The 7,937-nt window shown below is 41.6% G+C and overlaps 1 long non-coding RNA gene across 1 annotated transcript in view; it reads right to left on the reverse strand.

The window, feature by feature from the left end:
• Positions 1-7,630, reverse strand: part of LOC138413640 (uncharacterized) — a 42,128-nt gene extending 34,498 nt beyond the window's left edge. The window contains exons 1-3 of the long non-coding RNA XR_011246052.1: positions 7,490-7,630; positions 7,022-7,135; positions 777-5,225 (exon numbers count right to left, since the gene is read on the reverse strand). This is a non-coding gene — a long non-coding RNA (uncharacterized lncRNA). The remainder of the gene's footprint in view (positions 1-776; positions 5,226-7,021; positions 7,136-7,489) is intronic.
• Between the last annotated feature and the right edge of the window lie 307 nt (positions 7,631-7,937).

Consider the following 7,937-nt stretch of genomic DNA (forward strand, 5'->3'; position numbering starts at 1 on the left):
GTCAGATAAACGGTTCCCTGACAGCGACCTGAAGTTCCACGTCTCCCACAGACGTGCTGACATGTGTAATCATATGTGGAACGTCGGTCATATAGATCACGAGCAGCCTTTAATCTGCAGCGCGGCTCTTTCCTGTATTACAGCTCATTAGTTGCTGCTTTCGCTTCCTGCAGCACTTTGTAACCAGAGACCATCGTTCTGCAAACTCCACTGTAATTACACCCCAGAAACACGCCGACATTAAACCGTCGGTTCAGGCCGCAGACGCATTAGGTTGCATTTCACGGGACGCATTATGAACGGAGAGCTGGGGTGCGGTGTTTGAAAATGTTGAATTTGTTTATTGAAAACAGCTTGTTCCATCCTGATCAGTAAACCGCAGTAAATCCCTGCGGGACAGATGGTGATATTAATATTCTCCAGTGAACGCTGTGGAGCAGAGACGGTAAAACACCGCCTCCGTCCTGCGCCGGAGAATTCCACAACAAACACCAGCCCACAGAGCGTTCTTAAAAACAGGTTTGGTTCTAATGATCGAGAGGAAAATATCTGAAGACCTTAAATTATCTTCTCATCACCAAACGTTTCAGAATCAGATGAAACGATTCTGACCAAAGAACGGAACGTTTCCATCACAAGGAAGAAAAGCAGATGATAGAAGAAGAAGAAGAAGAAGAAGAAGAGAAGAAGAAGAAGAAGCACAGTCTTTGTATGAACTTGGACCGAATATGTTTCAACCTGCAGTGAAACGAAGCTGCTGATCAACAGTCACTTACATTTCTCATGTTTCAAGAAGTCGTGAATTCATGAGGCTAAATTTAACGATCCAGGATGTTTGTTGTTTTCATTTCCAGGTCGAAGTCTCTGCGTCTCCATGTGTCCAGGATGTGAACCTTGTTAAAGTTCTCCCCGACATCATAAGAGTGAAACAGCAGTTCTTAGTTTGAGTGTAAGCGACTGATGAAAACATGATTTTCAGTGAGTCACCGCTGCCCCTGCTCGCTCTTCAGGACGGGATGTGAACGTCCGCCGGGCGCCCGGGGCCCAAGGACTCTGCTCGAGACTGTGAGCACATGTTTGTGTGCACGGAGCGTGTTGTGTGTACACGGCTGCGTGGGATGTTTTTAGATATACAGGCTGTGATCCAGATGTGTCTCTGTGGGATTTGCACCCGTGAGGTCAGGCGTTAGCGTCCGAGGGGTCGAAGCTCGCGTCTCGACGATTCAGCAAATATAAAAATAAAAGAGTGAAACGACTTGTTTGTAAACTCAACAGACATCACGTGTCTTTCTGTGCAGGAACAAAATCCTTTATTTGCAACATTACCAATGAGTCAAAGTTGCACTTAAGAGCTGCTGTTGGACGGATTAGTGAGCGAGGCCGGGCGGAGGCAGCTCGTCTGTCAGCTGCAGTAACAGTAGGTCCACAGGGTTCACAGCTTAAAGCTCCTCTGATGGGTTTTCAATCCAAACTAAAGAGGAAACTGAGAACGGAGGATAAAGTGGAGAGCGGAGCGGAGAGCAGCGTTCTGTGTCTCACTGACGACGAGGACCCAGATCGATCCTGAAGAGAAGCTGGGACGAGACACAGCGAAGACACGAGACGGAAAAAAGGTGAGGACACAGAAAAACCAGTTCAGGTTTCATTTCCTTTAAAACAACTTATTTCAGGAACAAGTCAACATCTCCGGGTTTGTCGGTCGGCCCGGCTGCTTCAGAATAAAAGCCTTTTAGTTACTGCAGCTCAGGTAAAATCCGTCAAGAGACACTCGAGTTTTACTTTGATGATCAAACTGTGACCGAACTTATAAAAGATTTAAAATCACAGTGAAGCTTCGGTTCATTTCTCACGTTACGTTCAGGAGACGCTCTCACGTTGGATAAAACCCTGAGATCACGTTTTTACAGTACGGAGTCACCCTGTTGCTATGGTTACGCCTGCTGTCCACGCCACTCATTCTGGAGAACGTTGAATATGAACTTTGAAAACGCTGCCGGTTGAGTTTCAGAAACTTATTCAGTTTGGGTTCAGAGGAAGAAGATCATTAAACTCAGACTCTCAGGTGAGAAAACGATTAAACATTTAAAGTTTATTAAAGTTTATTAAAGACAGAAAGTTTTCCAGTAACTGACGAGTCATCAGAGGAGCGTTCACTGGTAATCAGACATCTGGAAACTATGACAATCAGAGAGCAGGAAGAGCTCAATCAATGACACACACACACACACACACACACACACACACACACACACACACACACACACAACAAATTACCGCAGGTTGAACTGTGAGTACAACTGTTACCATGACGACGGCTGTCCACACTCCACAGGTGGTTAGCCTAGCTTAGCATAAAGACAGGAAGCCCAGGTATTTATCGACTCTGCTCTGATTGACAGCGATGGAAATGTGAGCCTCCGTCAGTGACTAAAGAGTGTCTATCGCCCCCTGGTGTCTGGCTGCAGTATAGTTTATAACTCCTCCTCCTCCATGTTAGCAGACGGGACATGAACCAAACTAAAAAGTCAAAGTAGACGTTAAATAAATGTTTAAAGATGTTTCTGTCGTTTCAGCTCGTTCTCTTTGTTCAGTTGTTTCCGATCAGTTTGGTTTAATCGGTTATTTATAAAAACAGTGATGACGTGATGATTGACAGCTGAGACGGGACGGTGGGAGGAAGAGTCCATCTTTATTTACTGTCTTTGGTTTCTACTGTTTCATTAACTCTGACCAGCAACAACACAAAACCAACATAAAGTCAGACACGAGGTCATAAAGAGTCAAAGCAGCGTCTTAAAGAAGTTACACGTGTTTAAAATCACACGTGTGCAAATCTTTTTCATCTGAAATCACGTGAACGCAACCTGAGCAAGTTTTTCATCAACATCAACAAAATGTGATTCATCCTCCGAACGTGAACTCAACCAGCAACTTCAGATCAATACACACACACACACACACACACACACACACACACACACACACACACACACACTCTGGCTTGGTGCCAGTCGTACCAGCCGTTAATGAGCAGTGAAGCACTGACCACCAATGGACTGTTAATCAAATCAGAACTGAGTCAAACAATAGACAACGCTTCTGAATGCACGCACGCAGACACACACACACACAGACACACACACACACACACACACACACAGACACACACACACGTTACACCAGGCTCTAATGAAACTCGATGGCCGCTGCTGTAGCATAAACACGGAGGTCATCGGGTGTGTGGAAGCTGTTGGGTTAAAAAAATGAAAAGAACCAGAAGAAAAGCAGCTGTTGGGGGAAGGTGGCGGCGTTGATGGGGGGGGGGGGGTCTCACACTCTCTCTCTCTCTCTCTCTCGGGGTGTGTTGAGGGCGACTCTCTTGCGGACGAAAGCGAAGGTGCTGCTGATGTCGTGAAGCTGCCTCTTGTTTGTGAAGCTTTAAAATTTCACCAGCAGCATCACATGAACACGGAAACGGTCCCAGGACACAAAATGGCCGCTGAGGGGTTGGGGGGGGGGGGTGTATTATCGCCATGGTAACGCTGCACGAGGTAGGTGCCACTGCGGCAGGCTGACGCTCGGCTGTGTTCGGTGCTGTTGGTAAAAGCCGTTTTTTCTGTTTGCGGAGGTTCTGAGGTGCGTTCAGGTAAAACGTCTTTGTCGACGCGTTCGATTCCGTTTAAAAGTCTTTGTGTTGATTTAAAGTCTTTGTTAAATCTGTTTTTAAAAATAATGTTCTGCCACAGCCGTGAGATCTTCTCACCACGTCACACAGAAATTAAATGTTGTTTTCTGAATTTGTGGCGCAGTAAAAATTTCTTTCTCGACACGACCTGAAACCTGCAGCGACCGACTGATAATTATCTAACTTCAAAATGTGATATTCCGTGTTGAGCACCAGACTGTGGAGGTTCAAACTGCTGCATCTCTGTCAAATAACCAGCAACACTGTGATTTATTATTATTCTAAAGCCTCATGTCCACGTCAGATGAATTCAGTTTCTCTTTGTGAGCGTTCACAGCATCAGACACACGACTGCTGCACTTTAATGGATCTGCGTTTTGTCTTCATTTCAACATTAAATATTAACACGAACACAACTTTAATTGGAAGTGATTTAAAATGATGAATTTTAATCACAGTGAATATGTTGATGAGTCAAACAGACAGACGTTAGGAATAAAAAGCTAAAAACTAAATATGATCAAATCCAGGATAAATGTTTCTCGTTTCACAAAAACTGGAGATGTTTTCATTTTATTCTGATTTTGAAAGAAATAAACTAAAATAATATTGTGTGTTTTATATATATATTATATATTATTTTACCAACAGAGCCGTCGTTTGCTCTTTTGTAGAAAAAAGAAAATAAAAATATTCAAAGAGAAACGTTGATTTTAAATTATCGGGATATTTCCCAAAGTTTCACCAACGTTTCTGAGTTTATGTCACAATCTTCACAATTTTCATCGCGGAATTTTTACATTATTTTCAAAAATCCATCATTATTTTCACACGTGAAATAATTTAGATTTAGCAAATAAAAGTTTGACTCTGATTAAAACCAGTTCAACATCCTTTATCTTTTTTTAATGACGCATTTAACAAATTATTTTGAAATTTATTCAAAAATAGTTTCTATAAATTTGGACAGAATAATTTACGACGGGTGAAATAAACACATTTATAATAAAATATTTAAATGATTAAATGATGCACAAAATACTTTGTTTATCTTCAATGATCTTTTAGTTTCAGTTCAGAAACTAATCTTTGTTCTGAATCAGACTCTTGTATCAGAGGTTTAAAGATTGTGCGTCTCTTTACAATAAACACAGTGGAAATCAAATCATCGCACTGTTGTTGGCTGCGGAACGTGAGAAAACACAAATGATCTGATGAAATAAATCAAAGTCGAACCGAACGTCTGAAAGACAAATAACAATTTAAAGAAAAATCCCAACCTTCATGTTTTTATCTAATGAAACGATTCTCGATCATCGTTCGAGTCTAAAGAAAGAAAAGACGTGAATCTGTTGCGACGACAAAATGAAAGGATGAAAATGTTCAGGTCCAGTTTGTCGTCTCACCGTGTTCCCGCAGCTGAGCTCGACCAATCAGAGCGCAGGGCTGAGCTGGCTGTTGTATAAACCTCAGTCAGGTGATGTCATCGTTAACGTGAGAATCCGTTTATTGAGTCAAAGCTGTGCACATCACACACCACCTGTCAATCACACGGGGGGGGGCGGACACAGTGACGTCATCTTTATATATTTATAATATGTATTTATCATGGAGTCTAATTCTAGAAACTGTTTTTATTTATATATAATATTGTTCATGACGTTGAAAGTGTTTGATAACGTTAAATATTGTTTTGTTTATTTTTATTTTCACGTCTGATGCTTAAGAAAAAAAACTGTCCGTCAAAGCTTCTTTCATTTGTCAATAAAAAGATTTTAAATAAAGTTTTTTGTTCGGGCCTCAGTTACTGTTTGTGTTGTTTTGTATTTTCTTTCTCAGTTTGAATTTTTCCGGTTGTTAAACCTCGACGTGATTTTCTGTGAAATATGAAAAACACACTTCAAACATCTCATGTGATGATATGTTGTATGTTATGTTTTATATGTACAATCGCACATGTATGTGCAGGTGTCACGGAATTATAAAGTACACTCAAAGTCATGAGACGGTTCGAAACAGAATCATGAAGCAACATGAAGAAATTCCTCCGTCATCACGACCGTCGAGTTCGTAAAGAAATCAAAGTGTTTCTGTGTTTTCCAAACACTCAGCGACGTGCAGGACGCAGCAGAGCATTGTGGGATCACGTGTGTGACGGACGTACAGACCAGATATTTATCACATGAACTCAAGAAGACGTCGAGTTTAAATGTGCAGATTAATCCTGAATTTACAGGTGAAACAGGAAGTAAACATCGTTCTACAGGGTCACTGACGAACGAGATCTACACCCAGAGAGAGAGAGAGAGAGTGTGTGTGTGTGTGTGTGTCTGTGTGTGTGTGTGTGTGTGTGTGTGTGTGTGTGTGTGTGAGTGTGTGTGTGTGTGTGTGTGTGTGTGTGAATATTTTGATGCGATCGAGCTTCTTTAATCTCGTTACAACAAAACCTGAACAAATCAAAACTGAAAACCTGCGACAGAAAGAAAATGTTTTTAGTTCGACTCTTTCGTCTTTTTCATTTGTTCGTAGTTTGATTCGAGGACGATCATTTTAAAGACTCGTGTTGTCGTCTGCTGGAGATTTATTAAGATTGTGGCTCTGATCATTTATTGATTCTGGTGTAAAATCTCAATTACTCAGTAAGACAGACAGAGACACAGAGACACAGACAGACAGAGACAGACAGACAGAGACACAGACAGAGACACAGACAGAGACACAGACAGAGACACAGAGACACAGACAGAAAGAGACACAGACAGACAGAGACACAGACAGAGACACAGACAGACAGAGACAGAGACACAGAGACACAGACAGAGACAGAGACAGAGAGACACAGATAGTCAGTCGTCCTCCTGCAGACAGTCCTGCAGGGACTCTACTGCCCCCTGATGGATCCCAGACAAAATGACTCAAACCCGGAGCCTGAGCAGACTGTGTTTCTCTGATGGACGAGTTTTAAGACAAACGTTCTTTTACAGATTGTTTTAATTGAACAATTGAATAATTATTAGTTTCTTTGTTATGTTGAATTTTCATGATCATTATTATGAACAAGTTTTTATGAGATGACAGAAAAACGAATCTGAGTAAATGTTCAACCATCAACTCAGAAACTACAACGATGGACAAACTGTGAATCTGCTGCAAATTAAAAATAAATTATTTCTCCAAATGTTTCCGATGATTTAATTTAAGTTCTCGTCAGCGTCTGTTCTTCATGTGTGAAGTTTGATCAGAGTTCGCTCAGTTAAATTTAGTTTAAATCCTCTTTCAACAAATAGTAGTTTCACACACATGTTACATACATGTTACATACGTGTCTGTTTTTACCTGAGTTGACTTCTTCATGACACCTGTGCGTGGCTGCCGTGTCGGCCATCTTGGACCGAAGGAGTGAGTGTTGCTCCTGCGACAGTGATACTGCCCCCAGGTGGTCTGGAGACTCTAATGACCAGAGACAGAGTTTAATTAACTGACTGTAAATGACAGAGTTAATGTCCTGGCCGATTAGTGTGTTATAGTACATACAGTATGTGTGTGTGTGTGTATATATATATATATACACACACATACAGTATGTGTGTGTGTATATATACTGATATATACACACACACATATATATCATCTCCGCTTTTTGATGTAAATTATTATTTTATCTTTTACTTTTTTTTACTTTTCAGTTTTGCCTCTGTCTCCTGGTGCAGTGCATTGTGGGGCAGCAGTTCTAATCAACATCTCTACAATCAAATGTTTTTTTTAGTTTGACGACAATAAAACTTTACAGAGTTTCTGTCTCACCTCAGAGGAGAAGCTCCGTCCTGTCCAGCCAATCAGAGAGCAGCTCCTGACCGGACCGACTGGTTCTGCTCGGTCTAAACTTCCTCCAGCTGCTGCTGCTGCAACACGACTGAACACAGAGACTCAACACACACACAGACACACACACACAGACACACACACACACACACAGACACACACACAGACACACACACACAGACACACACACAGACACACAGACACACACACACACACACACACACACACACACACACAGAAGACAATAAGAGTGTGTGTAAGTGTGTCTCTGATACAAAAGAAAGAAAGAGGCCCAGAGATGAGAGGAATGTCTTAATGACTGTGTGTGTGTGTGTGTGTGTGTTTATTACAGCCATGATATTAAAGTGTTAAACAGAACAAACCAGTGGTGAAGATATTTAAAATGTAAAGTACGTGCTGAAGGTGGCGC

Source organism: Paralichthys olivaceus, chromosome 14 (assembly GCF_024713975.1).
Source record: "Paralichthys olivaceus isolate ysfri-2021 chromosome 14, ASM2471397v2, whole genome shotgun sequence".
NCBI lineage: Eukaryota > Metazoa > Chordata > Actinopteri > Pleuronectiformes > Paralichthyidae > Paralichthys > Paralichthys olivaceus.